Raw genomic sequence first — 19,319 nt, forward strand, 5'->3', positions numbered from 1 at the left:
TGTAGGACCCAACAGTCTTGGGTTCAAATCCTAGCTCTGCTACTAACCAGCCATGTGGTCTTTGCTGAGTGGCTTACTGTGTCTTTCTGCTATAGTTTTCTCATCGATAAAATGAAAATGATGATGACAATAGGCCTCTCCTGCTGAGTTTTTAGAGCATTTAAAAAAAAATGAAATAGTGCATATAAAACACTTAGCGTAGTACCTGGTACAGAGTAAAGTGTACAGTAAGTGGTAACTCGTTATTACTGTGATTTACTTCGGCCTTCCCCTATTGTTGGACATTTAAATGGCTGAAATTCTTTTAACAGGCTTTCTTCAAAGAGCTTTATCAGTTTTCCCCTTTAATTGGACAGCTTTTAAAAGTTTAAATGTTTATTTAATATTCAAAAAATCTGCGGCGCCTTGCTGGCTCAGCTAGTGGAACATGTGGCCCTTGATCTCTGGGTTGTGAGTTCGAGCCCCACATTAGGTGTAGAGGTTACTTAAAAAATAAAATCTTTAAAAATATATTTAAACAATTTAACAGTAAGAAATACCCATGACCCCTGTCATGTCAACACAACACATTTTTCCTTTTTTCAGATCTGAATATGTCTTTATTTTTCAGAAAGTGATTTCCAGGAAGGTTAAAAAGCAATACCAGAGGGTATAGGTGCAGAATTGGATGTAGTCATTCAAATCATTCAATTAAGAATATGATGGAGAGCCTGGGTGGCTCAGTCGGTTAAGCATCTGACTCTTGATTTCAGCTCAGGTCATGATCTCGGGATTGTGAGATCGAGCTCCATGTTGGACTCCATGCTCAGCGGAGGGTCTATTTAAGATTCTCTCTCCTTCTCCCTCTGCCCCTCCCTGCTTGCTCTCTCTCTCTCTCTCTCTCTCTCGCTCAAAAAAAAAAAGAGAGAATATGGCTGGCTCAGTCGGTGGAGTATGTGACTCTCGATCTCAGGGTTGTGAGTTTGAGCCCCACATGGGGTGTAGAGATTACTTAAAAATAAAATCTTAAAAAAATAAAAGAACACGACAATACAAATAACTGAAAAGCATCTCTTAGGTGTTTGAAACGCAAAGTATATAAGTCATTCCTAACTAACTTGAGCTTTATAGCATTTCCTAGTCAGAAGAAACAGTTAACATCTGAAAGTCCTGAAAGCTTTTTCCTTGGCTAGTTACATTAGATGGTTTGCCTTGGATCAAATTCCTTCCTTTTTAAACATGGATAAAGGACAACACTTCTTATAATTAAGCACATGGCTTCCCCTGCACATCCATACATATACAAAGTTTTTATGACAATGTGTGTGCCAATACCTTCACTTGTATACCAGTCGCTCTAGGTGCAATTACATGGGTATTTCGGGGCAAAGATGGAGAAAGTTATGACAAAGTGACATCACAGAGCAGGCCCAAGACCACACAGAATTTGAGAAAGTAATATTCATCTGAACAGATGCCATACTGTTTCTTTGCTTTTCCAGGAAGTGACTCCATAGTCTGGGATCTAATGTTGATTTCCGTCACCTTCAGTGCTCTCTCGTGATTTTCCAGATGGATAGTCTCCTGGGCTCCACTTCGGAAGAGCTAAGAAAATGCTAGCATCTCAAATTATGCAAGTGAGGGGCATGGGGTGGCTTCCTGTATTGCAGAGGCCATTTACGAAGAATGCAAGATGCCACCCAGGGGGCCAAGCTGGAAACAGAAAGTCAGCCTTGGCATTAGGCTAGCCCGTAACGAGAACTAAATGGTTTGCCAAAGTCACACATGTAAAAAATAACCGAGTTTACAAGCACCCGGGTAGCCTGGCCTCTGACTTCGGGACATGCATCGCCTCAGGCATCTGATTAGAGGAAAGCTGCGCACAGATGCTCTGCAGCTGAGGCAGGGCTCCCGGAGTTTAAAGGAGGACAGAGAGAAAGCCTCACGCAGCGGAAACACGCCATAAGGGGCTCCGCCAGGGGCTCTACTTCAACGTAAAGCTCCAAAAAGCAAAGCCCGCCCCCCCTTCCTTGTCACTCTGTTCAGACGGAGGCCTCCGGGCTCACTGCTCTGTGGCTGGTCTGGGCCTCACTAAGATGTCCATGAACTCTGCAGCCAACAGAGAAGGTCACTGGGAGCTCCTTGCCAGGTGTTTCTTTCCTTAGTGGGACGACAACGATGTCCCTCCCATAATTATCACTATAGATATTAATACACGATAGCATATGTACAGCTGTGCATCCCCAGAAGCCAGCATGGTGCCTGGCATGGAGAGATGCACAAAAATGCCTTTTATAAGCCTTAACGATATTCAAAAATATCTTTCTGAACAATATAGATGCTCAAAAATACCTTCTTTGAAACAATTTCATGCCATCACACTCGCAGGAAACATCCACGTTATTATGGCACGCTCAAGCGAATTGGAAGGGATTGGGGGACATCTGTGTGGGGCTTGATGGAAAAAGTAATTATGTTTTCTTTATATTAAGAAGTATAAAAATAAAATATAAAGTCATTAGAGAACATATTAAATACTGAATTTGTATAAAATTTTCCAAATAAAATATCTTCAAATTTTTAATGAGAAACTTGAGCTTGTTTCCATGAACATACTTTAAAAAAAATTTTATAGTATATTTATTTAACCTCATATATCCACAATATTATGATTTCAATATGTCATCAATATAAAATTAAATAATGAGATATTAAATAATTACATTAATAATGAGATATTTTACATTCTTTTTTCTTTTTCTTTTACATTCTTGTTTTCTTACTAAGTCTAGCGTGTATTTTCACTTGTAAGTGAAATACAACACATCTCCATTTGGACCAGGCACAGTTCAAGTGCTCAGTGGCCACACATGGGCAGTGGCTGCCTGACGGCCCAGCGCTACTCTGTAGTGGGATAGTAAATATAGCCCGGGCATAATTCTTTTAAACCTTTTTTATATGTCTCACAATGGCAATAAGTAATTGCCAAGGGAGATTTTAAAATAATGATCTATTCAAGTTTTTGGTTATCACCATCAATGAGAAATTTTGCCCGAGGAGGAGATAAAAAAATTTTAAAGTGTTTTTTTCACCCTTCAAATTTTTACAGCAGTTGAAATTATCTTTAAAGAGTTTAACAGCTCCTATGGAAATTTTTTGTGATAAGGCAAAGGATTTCAAACCCATCCAACTTTTTCACACCAACTATTTCAAGATAATGCTGATGGTCTAGTTAGCAGAACAGGCACGTGTTGTTAGAGCAGTCCCCACGCCCCGGGCTTGGCCACAGCTCCAAAGGCACACGGGCCGCAGAAGGACAGATTCCAGCAGGGGGGACGACAGAGATCTGGGACCCAGCCCGATGCAGCCCCTCCAGCAGCCGCCCCCTCCCCGCATCCCATTCTCTAGCCTGAGCTGACTGCCAGGGCTCCCAGGACATTCGAGACATAAACCCCAGCACTTCCTTGGGCCCCTGCTCCACCTCGTGCAGAGTTGGCGCATTTGGGGCATGGGGCATCCAGTGACGGATGTCACTCCTTTTTATCCCTCTCATACTAGCCCCTCTGCACCCCACGCTGTTACAGCCGCTCTCCAAGGAGACCAGGTGCCGCTGCTCACAGCCAGAAGGGACTGCCCAGGTGGCTTGCCCACTGCAGACCCATCGTGCCCATGGACTGGGGTAGTCAGTGACACTGAACCCCCACGGTCGCCTCATGCAGTCAGGAGGCTCTGGTGTAACGGACACTGCACAGATTCCACTGTCTGCCTCCTTCTTGCTAACGCTGTGCTGCCACTTTGTACCTCGGTGATCTCGGGCAAGTTATCTAACCTATATGCCTATATGGACTTTAGTTTTCTCTTTTTTATTTTATTATTATTATTATCATTTTGAGAGGGAAAGGGGAAAGGGGCAGAGGGAGAGAGAGAGAGAGACTCAAGCAGACTCCATGCTCAGCACGGAGCCCGATGGGGGGCTCGAGCCCACGACCCTGAGATCATGACCTGAGCCGAAACCAAGAGTCAAATGCTCAACTGACTGAACCACCCAGGCGCCCCAGTTTTCTCTTTTTTAAAAGCAGCTTTATGAACGTAGAAGTCACACACCACAAAAGTCACCCGCTTAAGGTGCTCAGTTCAGTGGTTTGCAGTAGATTCGCAAAGCTGGGCAAAGACTTCTTGTCTGTAAACCAAGATGATCATAGAGAAGATTGTTGTAAGGAAGAAACGAGGGACTGAATATAAAGTGTATCGCCTGGCACATGGTAAAGTCTCGGTAAGTGGTCACTGGTACTGTGCCGATGATGATGACAAGGACGGCGGGTGAGAGGGGAGCGGCCCAGGATCCCTGACACGAGGGACACTGGCAGCTGTTGCAGCCTGGGAATTTGTCACATGGCTTTGTGGAATTTGGGCAACCCCAGCTCCTCCTGTTCCTTCCACCCTGGACACGAAGCCAACAGCCTCCTCATTAGGTGCTCGCAGCCACCTCTGCGTCCAAAGGGGATGTGAGAGCTGCTCAACATGAGCTGTGCGGGCCGCCGCACAAGTTGAGGCAGGAAGTGGGGACAGATGCCATTTCTTACAGAAAACTGAGGGGGAGAGAAATTCCAGTCAGCAGCAAGAAAATCACTTCCTTCACTTATATTTCATCAACAGCTACCTGCTTTTAATTGGCTAGGACTTTTTTTTTTTCCCCCAGAAAAGTTTTACTCTTGGGGCGTCTGGCGGGCTCAGTTGTGGAGAATGTGACTCTTGATCTTGGGGTTATGAGTTCGAGCCCCATGCTCGGTGTGGAGATTACTTAAAAATAAAACCTTTCAGGGCCGCCTGGGTGGTGCAGTTGGTTAAGCGGCTGACTCTTGATTTTGGCTCAGGTCATGATCTCGGGGTTGTGGGATTGAGCCCCGAGTCAGGCTCCGCGCTCAGTGGGGAGTCTGTTTGGGGCTCCTCCTCCCTCTCCCTCTGCCCCTCCCCCCTCAAATAAATAAATAAACCTTTAAAAAATAATAATAAAACACTTTTTAAAAAAAGTTTTACTCTCAAGATTATTATAATAAATATTTATTGTTAATTTTTTGGTATAATCACCTCTCCAGAGGTAGTACTAAAACTCTGGACTACTTTTAGACTATTTATTTACTTATTAAACATAAAAAAGGAGTCATGAGGTAGTTCTATTTTGCAACTCGCTTTTCTTCGCTTAAGAATATATCCTGACTACCACTCTATGTTAGTAAACAAAGTTTTAACAATTGCGTAGTATTCTTTGGTGTGGATGTACCATTATTCATTTATCAAAACCCCAATAGATAGGCACTGAGATTGTTTCACACCTTTTAAAAATTATTATTACTATAGCGGCTGCTGTGGTGGGCCATCCACATCCCATCTTTAGGAGGGAGGTGCCCACACCCCCAGCTGCTGGGAGTTGGCCTGCTCTGTCCCTACCTGGACTGGTCCTCAGCCAAGGGGCTGTCTGACACACAGTGAATGACCAGTCAATGTGTGTGTGGAAAGCAGAGTACGAAGGCCTGACCCCCTTGGCTCAGTGGCATAATTCCAAGGGGCCATTCCAGCTCCAGAACTTTCTGTGGGATTGGGTAAAGACTCACTGCAAGTGCATGGAAGCTTCACTTCTCCCTCTGGTCAGTCCTGCTTCCCCTGTTCCTTACAGGGGTTGTTCTGAGAGCATGTCCCTGGAAGCCTCCTGCACACAGATCTCTGTTCCAGGGTGTTTCTGAGTAAGCTGACCTCAGATGACTGAAAATGTAAAAGGCTTAATTTTTTTTCCCCCCTGAACAGTTGTCACTAGAATTCCTCTTAAGAAAGGAGGTGTCTTTTGAGGAAAAAAAACCTTTGCCGAATCTCCTGGGGGTTAGCGTGACCTGTGGGAGTGGAGCTGACAGGGAGAGGAGAGCAAGGGGCTCTGCATGAAGCAGAGGGAGGAGTTCCTGCCTGGGCTTCTGTTGAGAGGAGACCAGTCAGAAGGGAAGAGTCAAGGGGACCCGAGAAAGACATGGAGAAGAGCCAGAGAGGTGGCAGGAAGCCAGGCTTGGTAAGAAAGATGACACTGTGTGGCCTCCAGGCAAACCTCTCGTCTCCCCTCTGAGGTCGTGTGTAGACTCAGCTATGCTAACAAGCTCTGGGTGAGTGGCTGTTTTGTGTCAAAGGAGCCCAGTGTCACCTAAGGCACCCTGGACCACTGATGGTGCACAGAAGGACACAGGGGTCCATGACAGAGAGGAGGCCACGTGAGTGGAGTCCCAGGCTCCCAAAGGCATGGAACGCAACCGAGAGGCCAGCCTCAGAGACACCCTGGCCACAGTCTTCTGCTCCAAGCAGGTGTGACTTCAGCAAAGGGTGTATCAGGGCAGGTCTGCAGGTCCCAGGGGAACCCGGGAAAGGAAAAGTTCTATTTTCTGCCCCGTCTCTCCCTTTGGAACCCAGGACACCAAGGCCCTGATGCTCAAAGTGGCACACAGCATGATGAGAGTTAAACGGGGCTGTTGCCAGGGAAAGCGGGGGAAAGAATGCCCAGTCCTGGGCATCCTTTGAGGATCTTACTCAGAACAACTTTACTCACTTCGCTCAAATTACCCCCTTACCTAGTTCATATATTGTAGTCATGGTTGGCATTTGCCCACAGCCTCAGGTTTTATATGACTATAATCCTGGTGAATGGCAGTTTTGTGCAATACTTTTTATCTTCCAGTCTTCGAGGAAGGATAACATAGTAGGTAAGAGCTTGGGTCCCAAAGTTAAATGGGGCTGGGTTCCAAATCTATTTTCTTTCTTTCTTTTTATTTATTTATTTTTAAAGATTTTATTTATTTACTTGAGAGAGAGAGAGCACAAGAAGGGGGAGAGGCAGAGGGAGAGGAAGCAGACTCCCGGCCAAGCAGGGAGCCCGATGCGGGGCTAGACCCCAGGACCCTGGGATCATGACCTGAGCTGAAGGCAGCCACTAAACAGACTGAGCCACCCAGGCTCCCCTTTGTTTCTTTTTTTCAAATCTACTTTCAAATCTAACCTTATAAGGTTTCTGAGCCTCAGTCTCCATACCTGTAAAATGGGCTCCTACTAGGACCTCTCTTATGGCATTGTTGTAAAGATTAAAGGAGGTAGTGAGATGACATTCTGTCTACATAAATTCCATGGCTTGAATATTCCCTGTTGTTGGACATTCAGGTGGTTTCTAGTTTTTGTCTATTATAAATAATACTTTTCTTAGGTAGAAATTGGCATATAGGATCATCCAATGCTTTATAAACTGTGTACTCTTTAGCTAACTGATAATAACCTCATAGCATGGTTATGAGAATGAAATGAATACACAGAAAGTGCTTAGAACAGTGCCTGCAAATACAGCATGCTTTGCAGAAGTGTTTGATGGTGTTACTATCCTAATTATTCTTCACCCCTTCACCTGCCCTCTTAAGCCCCCCTCCAACTCTACTCTCCCAACTGCATTTTAATGATATGCTGATGCTCTCTTTGCCCTCTACCAAGCACTTGTCATTTCCTCCAACTCCTGCAGGGAAAGAACCGGATTTGCATCATCTAAAAATTCAGCTACTTCAGAACCTGAAATCAAGTGAAAGGAGCCTCCCATGGAGTATCTGAGAAGTCTCAGAGCTGCAAGTTCATTTGCTGCAAACATTTGCAGACCCTCCCCCGCATGGCCTTCAGGGGTGCGAAGCGGACTGATGGAGCCCCTCTCCCAGAGCTGCTGCGGGCGGGGGCGGGGGGATGTTCATCAGTACACCTTACCCCAGCACTCGCTCACTCCTCTGGGGAGGAGTACCAACCTGGAAGCGGACAAAATTGTGAGACTCTAAAGAAAGACTACACTTTCCTCCTCGCTCTCATTCCTTCCATTTCATTTAGCATTTGCCTTATCACGGAGACCCCCCCGCCCCACAACAGCACAGAAAGCCATCCGAGCCCGATGTACCTGCCTCAGACACCTACTGGCGGGGCAGCTGGAACAAGGTATTTAATTTCTTGAGCCTCTGTTTCCTCTTCTGGAAACTAGAAATAATACCTTCCACACAAGGTTGTCGCTGTTCTTTTTAAATTATGGTAAAATACATATAACATTTACCATCTGAACCCTTTTTAAGTATCCGGTTTAGCAGCATTAAACCCACAGGGCTGTTTGTGAGGAGTAAAGAAAATGTATATAAAGCCTCCAGCACATAAACTAAAGCACAGTGAACACTCAGTGAACGTAAGTTCCCTTTTCGCATAACTTCTGCCACTGAACACGGCCCAGGGCATTGTGAAGCGAAGCAAGAAGGCCTTGGTCGGTTTGGTTTGAAGTTCAAACCTCGTCCCATCCCTTATCCTAGCCCCCAGCCTGCCGCATCCCGGGCTGCTGCTTATCGCTGGGCTGAGTTTGTTCTGGGAGCCAAGCTTGCCTGGTGAGCAAGAGTCAAAGCAGCGGGGCTGGCCCGGAGAGCGCTTCCCGAGAGAGATCTGCTTCGCGCACCTGCTGATGGCACCGGGCGGTGGCAGCAGCCTTTGCGGGGGCTTTCCACGCAGCTGAACGAGGCTGCGGGGGGCAATCACAGAAGGTCATCCCTGCCATCGCCCGTGAAACTAGGACACGGGAGGTCACCGCTCTGGTTTTTGTTTCCTGTTTTGTTTTTTTCGGTTTTGTCAGAGCAACATGGGCATACGGTCTTAAAAATTACGTGATATTAAAATGCTCGTAACAATCAGCAATGGCTCCTTTGCCATGGCTCGCTCTTGCCATTCAACAGGCTCCTTTCCAGAAGCAACCATGGTCAACTCTTTTAGCTATTTCCTCTGGTTTCCACATAATATGCTTGTTCTCCTATTTCTTGTTACCAACTTCAGATGTTTTCTGTTGACTTTGTTACAGTAGATGAGGAGACATTTTTGCACTACCTCCGTGCTCTGACCACAAGTTTCAGTAAGATCAGAATTCAGTGTGTACTTCATTATGATTATGAATCATTCCAGTCTTTGCCAGGCCCTAAAAAAACCTACAGGAGCTGGGCTCCCTCTTCCCCTGCCTGTCTCCCTCTCCATCACTCCTCTCCAGCATCAGTGGCCTCCCTAGTTCCTCCAACATGGGACCACGCTGAGTGTACTCCTACCCCAGGGCCTTTACACTTGTTCTCCCAGCTATCAGAATACTCTCCTCCCTGATGTTTGCCTGAAATCCTTCTTATATCATTCATGGATCCACCCAAATATCACCTCATGAGAGAAGTCTTTCCAGATTATCCTCCCCCTCCATCTGTTTCCTAGCTTTACTTTTCTTCACCGACTTACCAGATACACACACACACACACACCTTGGCATTATATTATATACTTATTGATGTAAATCCTGATTTTATATTTGTTGGGGGAAGGGACTTTGTTAACCACTGTGTCCCCCAGGGCCTAAGAACATGCCTGGCACATAGAAGGCTTTCAGTAAACACCTGCAGCAACTGAATGCTGAGCCTATTGATTTACTGTGCTTTCATTTCATTGTATGTACAATTCCTCCCCCCACCCCACAGTTAATATCTACCTTGGTTTTTCATTTAATTTGTTTTCTTGGCACACACCCTCCAAGAGCCTTTCAATCCAATTTTCATATAAACGTATCAGATAATCTGCTGTTTAGAATTTTCCTCTTTGTCTGGGCTGCTATAACAGAATACCATGGACTGAGTGGTGTATATATATATATATTTTTTTTTAAGATTTGTATATATTTTTAAGATTTTGTTTATTTATTTGAGAGAGAGAGAGCATGAGCGGGGGGAGGAGCAGAGGGAGAAGGACAAGCAGACTCCCGGCTGAGCGCAAAGCCCGACTGGGCTCAATCCCACGACACTGAGATCATAAGTAAGCTAAAATCAAGAGTCAGACACTTAACTGACTGAGCCACCCAGGCGCCCCAGACTGAGTGGTTTAGAAAAACAGAAATTTATTTCTTATAGTTCTGAAGACTGGGAAATCCAAAATCAAGGTGCCAACAGATTCGGTGTCTGGCCAGAGACCACTTCCTCATTCGTAGACTATCTTTTCTCTGGGTCTTCACATGGTGGAAGGGTGAGGGAGCTCTCTAGGATCTCTAAGGGCACTAATCCCATTCACGGGGACTCCACCTATTATTATTCTTGGGACCTCATCACCTGCCAAAGGCCTTGCCTCCAAATACCATCCATTAGGGATTCGAGTTTCAACACATGAATTTCAGAGTACACAATATTCAACGCATAGCACCAGATTCACCAATTGTTACACTTTACCCCATTTGCTTTATCATCCTTTTTCCTTATATGTTTATATTGATGCATTTTTTTCTGATTCCTCTGTAAACTGGAGGCACTATGCTCCTTTACCCCTAAGTCCCCAGGACCTGGGCTTGCCCACAGCCTGTCAGCATCCTGGTGTTTTCACCAAGTGTATCACGTGAGTATATTTCCGAAGAACAAGGGTATTCTCTTACAGTACAATTGTCCATCTGTTTTTTTAAGAAGGTAAAAAAGCAATGGAAAAAGAAAGAATGAAGGAGACTGAGTGGCCCCAGTCTTTTCCTGTGAAAGACTGAGCAAAGGCCCTGGGTAACACAAAAGGTCCCAGGTGCCTGGAAGATAAAGCATCTGAAAGGATATAGCTGAGGGTGGACCGCCCCCTCCCCCCAGAACGGCAGGCCTCAGGCACCCGATCAGTGGGGCAGGGTGAAAACGGGCAGCACTTCCTGAAGCTCCCTGCCAAGGATATGAAGAAAATCCCACTCAGAGGGCCTTTGCCAGAAGCTGCTCAGCAGGACGCTAATGGGTTCTGGGTCAGCACAGGGAGCTCAGGTCCCAGAGGACTTCTGGGCTGAGAGGACTGAAGTCCCGAAGGGCTTTGAAAGGAAGTGTTTCTTTGAAGAAGCCAAGTTAACTAAGAGAGGATGCCTCTGGCCACTGGAGGTGTTGGAGGTCAGCTCCTTGTAGTCTCTGGGAAAAGACAGTCATACTAGTAGGTCCTTCTGCCCAATAAAGAAGAGTCATGTAAGGCCTTGACCTTCTAGAAAACTGCTTGATGGTACAAATTATGAAGGAGTGGGACAGCAGGAGAGTAAGAACTCTCAAAAACCCAAACAGATAAACAAAATGCGGTATATACATAGAGTGGAATATTATGCAGCTTAAAAAGGGAGAATATTTGGGTGCCTGGGTGGTTCAGTCGGTTGAGCATCCAACTCTGGATTTCTGCTCAGGTCATAATCCCAGAGTCCTGAGATTGAGCCCCGTGTCGGGCTCCACACTGGGCATGGAGCCTGCTTGAGCTTCTCCCTCTCTCTCTCCCTCTGCCCCTCCCCCTCTTAAATAAAAAGGAAAAATAAATAAAAAGAACATTCTGACACATACTACAACATGGATGAACCTTAAGGATATTATGCTTAGTAAAATAAGTCAGTCACAAAAGGATACATACTGTATGATTCCACTTCTATGAGGTACTTAGAGTGGTCACATTCATAGAAACAGAAAGTAGAATGGTAGTTGCCAAGGCCTGGTGGGGAGAGGGGAGGAGGAGTTAGCGTTTAAAGGGGACAGTCTCAGTTGTGCAACGTGAAGAGTTCTGGGTCTGGATGGTGGTGACAGTAACATAGCACATGAATGGACTCAATGCCACTGAGCTGTGCACTTAAACATGGTTAAGCTACAAACTGTACATTACATGTACCTTCTGAATGTTGGACCATGTCAATGTACTATCTAAAATACTAAAAAGTCTTGTCTTCTACGTGAAGTCTTTTCTGACTACCTTTTCTGTCTGGCTTCCTGTTCACTAGGTCAGGCATTTAGTGATCTTCCTGATGGTGCTGATCCCCTTTCTCTGTGTAAATGTCTGGCTCTCTCCCCAGGGCCTTAGCACTTCAAGGGAAAGGACTGTATCTCCCACAGTCCCTACAATGGGGCCTTGCAGGTATGATGTTCAATGCTGGATGACTCATTAATTAAACAAGAATTAGATCCCAGAAAACCACAACTGAATAAGAGTTGAATGAAGTTGAAGAAGAACATAGAGCATCTTGTTTGGTAAACCAAAACGTTAAATTATTTTAAGAACTTGAAAGTGGGGAGTTGTGTTAGTTGAGTCTCTTTAGACTGTGAGTTGTAGGGAAAAAAACCCCTAAAATTAGAGTAAGTGAAGAAGAGGAAAAAAGGAGGAGGAGGAGGAAAGAGAGAAAGAGAAGGAGCAAATGATGAAGTTGTTCTTGACACACATAACCTCTTGGATTTAGGCAAGATTGGATTCAGGCGCTCCTTCACATCATTCTCCATTTCTCGGCCCTGCTTTCCCCTGGACTGGAGGATTCCCAGGCAGCTCTTACCCCTGGTAGCAGAGAAGGCTACTCTGGCAGCTCCCGACTTGTTTGATTCTTATACCGTACAATCTCAGAGAAAAGAAAGGACTTCATTTCTGCTCTCTTTAGCGAAAAGCCCATGGATGCTCTCCTTTGACCCAGCTTGTGACCTCTCCTCTGAATTAATCAGTGTGGACTTGGATTGGAGGACTCTGTGCCCTGTCTTGGAATTACGAGGTTATGAGATGCTAGCACAGTTCCTGAGAAAGAGGCACCTTCATCCGTTGGTGGGGAGAGTGTGAACTGGAACAATGTCTCAGGGAATCTGTCAGTATCTGGTCAAGGAAACCCCTCGACTTCACATTTCCACTTCAGGAAATTTATCCCACAATTACAGTCACAGGTAAAATGCCATTCACATAAGATTACTTTTTGTAGTATTATTTATAATAGCGAAAAACTAAAAACAAACAAAATGTCCCTCACCAAGCTAATTAAATGACGATACATATATGTAATAGAACACTATGCAGCCATAAGAAGGATAGGGAATCTCTTTTGCATTATTACAGGAAAATGTTTAAGATATGTTATTAAGTTTAAAAAAGCAAGGTGCAGGGGCGCCTGGGTGGCTCAGTTGGTTAAGCGACTGCCTTCAGCTCAGGTCATGATCCTGGAGTCCCAGGATGGAGTCCTGCATCGGCCTCCCTGCTCAGCAGGGAGTCTGCTTCTCCCTCTGATCCTCTTCCCTCTCATGCTCTCTGTCTCTCATTCTTTCTCTCTCAAATAAATAAATAAAATCTTTAAAAAAAATAAAAATAAATAAAAAAGCAAGGTGCAGAGGAGTGTATAGAAATACTATCATTGTAAAAAAAGTGAAAAATATATTTTCATGGTAGCTTATACATGCATTAAAAATATCTGAAAGAAAGATAAGAAACTAATGGCACTAGTTACCTCTTAGGGTAGATGGAAATTAAATAAATGGGTCAACATTTGCATAACTTCGTATACATGTTAATATTTGAGCCACAAATATATATTTCATACTCAAAAACTTGAAAAAAAAATGTAAAATTAAGTGGCTGATACTTCCCACCCCTGGGCACATGGCGCTAGGAGCTGTGAAGGAGCGTGTGGCCTGCCACCTGCCCCCCGCCCCCGCCCCCGCTGCTCCTGCTGTTCCCGGCCCGCCGCTCCTGTCTGCAGCTGTGGCCCCCGGTGGGGAGGGGAGGAGGGGAGGGAAGGAGGGCCAGGCCACCGAAACTGCGCTCAGGCTCCGCTCTCCATGCTCAAATTCACAGCCGAACACGAATGGATAACAACAGAAAATGATATTGGAACAATGGGAATCAGTAATTTTGCACAGGAACTTTGTGCAGATGTTGTTTACTGTAGTCTGCCTAAAGCTGGGACAAAATGGAACAAACAAGATGAGTTTGGTGCTTTGGAAAGTGTGAAAGCTGCTGGTGAACTCTCGTCTCTATCAGGAGCAGTAACTGAAATTAATGAAGCTCTTGTAGAAAATCCAGGACTTGTCCTCAAATCTTGTTATGAAGATGGTTGGCTGACCAAGATAACACTCAGTCATCCTTCAGAACTGGATGAATGAATGAGTGAAGAAGCATATGAGAAGTACATAAAATCTATTGAGTGAAAATGGAACCCCTAAATAAACCAATATGAAACAAAACACAACAAAACAAAGGGGCTGATACTTCCCTCCAAAGATACTAACCAAAGTTGAATTCCACATGTCATATCCTAGTACATTTAAACTGAAATGTAAGCTGTTTTTGGAATCTAAATATTATTTGTATATAAAATGCTTTGTAGACAAATACATTTCTAATAAAGCATTCTAACCTTTGTTGGAATAATTTTAAAAGATTATACTCAAAGCTTACTGCCTTAAACAGTTGGTACCAAGCACCTCAGTGGAGAATCATTTTGAGGCTTGCTGGATTTGACCGCCGCACCCCTTACTCTATAATAATCTATAGAACTAAAAAAAAAAATTAAGCGGCTGATGGTTTTGAATGTTTGTTTTTATTTATTTATTTTTTTAATTTTATTTATTTATATTTTTTGAGAGAGAGAGAATGAGAGAGAACACATGAGAGGGGATAGGGTCAGAGGGCAAAGCAGACTCCCCGCCGAGCAGGGAGCCCGATGCGGGACTCGATCCAGGGACTCCAGGATCATGACCTGAGCCGAAGGCAGTCGCTTAACCAACTGAGCCACCCAGGCGCCCGAATGTTTGTTTTTAAAAAGAAAAACAGACAACTTTGAAATTAAAGCAAATAAAATGATAATAATACATTTTATAATTTATATATATTTATAATGAATGCCCCTAAACTTTCCCTTTCTCCCCCTGTCTTTCATGAATTAAAAAATCTGTGAAGTTCATTGGCACAGAATAGAGAGCCCAAATCCAGAAACAGTCTCACATATATACAATCACTTGTTTTAGGGAAACCTGGGTGGCTCAGTCAGTTAAGCGTCTGCCTTTGGCTCAGGTCATGATCCCAGGGTTCCAGGACCAAGACCCACATAGGGCTCCTTGCTCAGCAGGGAGCCTGCTTCTCCCCCTGTCTGCCACTCCCTCTGTTCTCTCTCTCTCTCTCACTCTCTGACAGAAAAATAAAATAAAATAAATCTTAAAAAACAAACAAACAAAAAAACCAATCACTTGTTTTATGTGCTGGCAAAGCAGAATAGTGCAGAAAGGACAGTCATCAATAAATGATGCTGGGTCCAGTGAATATCCTTACGTTCAAAAAAAAAAAAAAAAGCAGCTTGACCTTTACTTCACATCATAACACAAACATATATTCCATGTACATGATAGATTAAATGTGAAAATTTAAATAATACAGTTTCAAGAAGATAATAGAGGAAACTACCTTCATGATCTTAGGGTAGGCAAAGATCTCTTAAACAGGACGCACAAAGAACTAACCATTAAGAAAAAAAATTTATTTTGGGGTGCCTGGGTGGCTCAGTCGTTAAGCGCCTGCCTTCGGCTCAGGTCATGGTCCCAGGGTCCTGGGATCAAGCCCCACATCTGGCTCCCTGCTCTGCGGGAAGCCTGCTTCTCCCTCTCCAACTCCCCCCCTGCTTGTGTTCCCTCTCTCTGTGTGTCTCTCTCTGTCAAATAAATAGATAAAATCTTTAAAAAAAAAAAAAAGAAAAATTTTATTTTGTTTATCAAAACTCACCATGAAGAGAGTGAAGTGACAATCACAGAGTAGGAGAACCTATTTGCAGGATATATAACCCACAAAGGACTGGCATCCAGAATATATAAATGACTCCTACAAATCATTAAGAAAAAGATACAATTTGATAGAATACCGAGCAAAAGTCTTCAGCAGACATTTCCTAAGATATACAGATGGTCAATAAGATGGAAAAAGGTGCTTAATCTCCTTAGTCAAGAAGGAAAGACAAATTGACACTGCCACGAGATACCACACCTGCCCGCCAGAATGGCAACAATTAGAAAACACCAAGTACTGACAAAGAACGTGGTCCAACTACAACTTTCACACGCTGCTGGTGGGGGTGGAAATTGGTATAACCTCCTTAGAAAACAGAGAATATTTACTAAAACTGAACATAACACCTACCCAATGATCTAGAACTCCTCCATTCCTGGGTATTTCCTTAATAGAACTGCATATCTATACGTGCATCCAGAGACATGCACGAGAATATACAAATATTATTAATAATAACATCAAACTGGATACATCTCAAATACCCAGAAGGTACAATACACAAATTGTGGTATAGTCGTAAACTGTGGGAAGGAGCTATACTTATACATATGACATGGTTAATCTCACGAACTATGCTGAACAAAAGAACCGGGACACAAAAGAATTCATAATGTAAATTTCCATTTACATAAACTTCAGAAACAGCCAAACGAATCTATGACATTAGACATCAGGCTGATGGTTGCCTTTGGGGAGGACTGGGTGGTAATGGCTGGGAGGGGGTATGAGGTGGGATTCTGGGGTACTGGGGATGTTCCAGTTCTCCAACAGGACGATTGTTACACAGGTGAGTTGACTGAAATTTCACTGAGCTCTTTATGTCCAATTTTTGCGCTTTTATATTACATGTCATTTAAAAATTTATTAAAAATACACTTTAATCTATGAGGAGACCCTGCTTAATAACCAGTGGCTGACAAAATTTTGCACAGTTGTTTTCTGAGTCTTCTTTTCCTATTGTGGAAGTTTCAAATTAAGCAAGCAGACAGCTGAATATTAAAGCAGCTCTTCTTTAATTAGATCTTGTGTTGTTTGCTTCTGCGAACTTTCTTCTAAAATATTGTATTCATTACGAAAATAATGTAATCATACAAACAAAATTTTGAAAAACAGAAACCAACAAAATCCCTAACCTATCTTATCAATTTATATACAAATTACTTTATAATTTTAATACATGTTCTTCTAATCTTTTTTCCTTCACAAACATTTAGCTGGTCTTAAATTCAGTGAGACAATTTTTTCTCATTCAGAGTTTTAGTCACTTTCTTTATAATCTAAAAATATATTTAAATTTTATATTTACCCAGCATTTAAGGTCATCGCTAAAATACTCAGCAATGTGAATGTATGTCAAGTAAAAATACAAAGTAAACTTCACCTAGCTGTTCAAAAAATAGCATAACAATATATCTTGAATTCCAAATACCTCAAAGCAGTTTATACTCTTGATTTATTTGCATAAAAGGGACAATGTTTTATTTGCTCTACTCTTTTGGTACAAAAAACATGACACATGGTCAATTGATAATGGGGCCACAACTACATTGCAAGTTTTCCTGTCCTGCTCCTGCATTACAGTGGGCCTGGCACCAAAATATCAAATATCCAACTTAAAGAACTCTACCTCATGTAACTCTTCCAGTCTCTGCTCTCCAAATACATCAAATGACTGGCTATTTAGATAATATAAATACACTGCTAAAATGTTGTCTTTAGGCTCATGCTTGAAAACACCTTATAGATGGGGCAATTCTTTTTTCAAATCTTCCTCTATCGTAGAAGTAATACATCATAATGAATATACCTAGAGGTACTAGTTTGGGTACCTCTGAAAGCAATCTTGTGGCCAAGGATTACAGGGCGAGCCTTTTATTTGGGAAGTGATCCCAGGAAGCCCTGTTGGAAATGGGCAAGTGAGACAGGGAAGGAAGGCAACAGAAGGTATGTGATACAACAGGGGCCTGTTGTGGGCATTGAGGCTGGATCCCACAGAAGAACTCTGGGAAACAGTATAGAACATGCCTCATGGGGTCCCAACCAAGGAGTGAGGAAGCTGGGGTTCTTATCCTCCAGCTCCCACCCATTTGCTGATGGAGGGCTATTGTTGGGGGTCTAACTCCCTAGGATTTCTGGCCCATCCTTAGCTGGAGCAGGGCCAAGAGAGCCAATATGGATACATTGTTATTAATGTTGGGGACTTCTCAGTTGCTGCTTCAGCTCTTTTTTCTCTTCCTTTCTTTTTTCTCCTTCTGGTATTTCATTGATGTGTACATTACACCTTTTGTTATAGTCCCACGGTTCTTGGATATTGGGTTCTGTTTTTTTTTTCAATATTTTTTCTCTTTGCATTTCGGTTTTGGACATTTCTATTGAACTATATCTTCAAGCTCACTAATTCTTTCCAAATCTGTGTCCAGTGTACTACCTACTCTATCAAAGCCATTCATTTTCATAATGGTGTTTTTGATTTCTAGCATTTCTTTTTGATTGTTTCTTAGAATTTCCATCTCTCGGGCGCCTGGGTGGCTCAGTTGGTTAAGCGACTGCCTTCTGCTCAGGTCATGATCCCAGGGTCCTGGGATTGAGTACCGCATCGGGCTCCCTGCTCTGCAGGGAGCCTGCTTCTCCCTCTCCCACTCCCCCTGCTTGTGTTCCCTCTCTCGCTGTCTCTCTCTGTCAAATAAATAAATAAAATCTTTAAAAAAAAAAAAAAGAATTTCCATCTCTCTGCTTACATTACTTATTTGTTTTTATATGTTGTCTATTTTTGCCATGAGAGTCCTTAGCATAGTAATCATAGTTATTTTAAATTCTGGTCTGATAATTCCAGTATCCTTGCCATATCTGAGTCTGGTTCTGATGCTTGAGCTGTGAGGGGCAGGGGAAATATTATAAGCATGATGATTAGATCTTAGTCTTTTAGTGAGCCTGCGCTCCTGGGCTGTGACCTTTATGAGTGCTACTCAATCTCTTCATCCTCCCTTTAGGTGAGACAGAAAGGCTAGAGGGGGCTAGAGTTCAGTATTTTCCTTTCCTCAGGTCAGTTAGGCTCTGGTGAAATAGTTTGTCTTAAGGGCAGGCCTTGTTAGGAGAAGAAAATATTCTGGGCAAATTTCAAAATGGCACCCCACCCCCCAACACACACCCCCAAAAGCATGAGGGAATTTTTCTTTTTTTTTTTTTTTAAGTAGCCTCCACAACCAGCATGGAGCCCAACGCGGGGCTTGAACTCACAACCCTGAGATCAAGACCCAGAGATCAAGACCTGAGCTGAGATCAAGAGTCAAACGCTTAGGAGCGCCTGGGTGGCTCAGTCGTTAAGCACATCTGCCTCCTGCTCTGCGGGAGGCCTGCTTCTCCCTCTCCCACTCCCTTTGTGTTCCTGTTCTAGCATTGTCTCTCTCTGTCAAATAAATAAATAAAATCTTAAAAAAAAAAAAAAAAGAGGCAAATGCTTAGCCAACTGAGCCACCCAGGTGCCCCACTTCTTATTTTCAATGTGAGAATCTGGTGGAGGTAAAATACACAAAAATATGGGAACCCCTAATACTGGGCTCCCTAGAGTTCTTAACTCTCAAATTTGTCCACACTGAGCCTCCAGCAATTTGTCAATTACAGTTTAGGTTTCCCTACCACATCTTCACCAGCAATTGGTATTGTTTTTTTTTTTATTTTAGCTATTCTAATAAGTATGTAGTGGTATTTCATTATTGTTTTAA

The 19,319-nt window shown here is 43.4% G+C and overlaps 1 long non-coding RNA gene across 2 annotated transcripts in view; it reads right to left on the reverse strand.

Annotated features, from left to right (window-relative positions):
• Window positions 1–19,319, reverse strand: part of LOC118021077 — a 36,550-nt gene that overhangs the window by 4,392 nt on the left and 12,839 nt on the right. The window contains exon 3 of one of the 2 annotated variants that reach the window (XR_004682089.1): window positions 4,048–4,568. The exons of the other annotated variant lie outside the window; for it this stretch is intronic. This is a non-coding gene — a long non-coding RNA (uncharacterized LOC118021077). Of the gene's footprint in view, window positions 1–4,047; window positions 4,569–19,319 lie in introns of those variants that run through there. 2 annotated transcript variants of the gene reach the window in all.

Source organism: Mirounga leonina, unplaced genomic scaffold, assembly GCF_011800145.1.
Source record: "Mirounga leonina isolate KUSES-001 unplaced genomic scaffold, KU_Mleo_1.0 Mir_174, whole genome shotgun sequence".
In the NCBI taxonomy this organism is placed as follows: Eukaryota; Metazoa; Chordata; class Mammalia; order Carnivora; family Phocidae; genus Mirounga; species Mirounga leonina.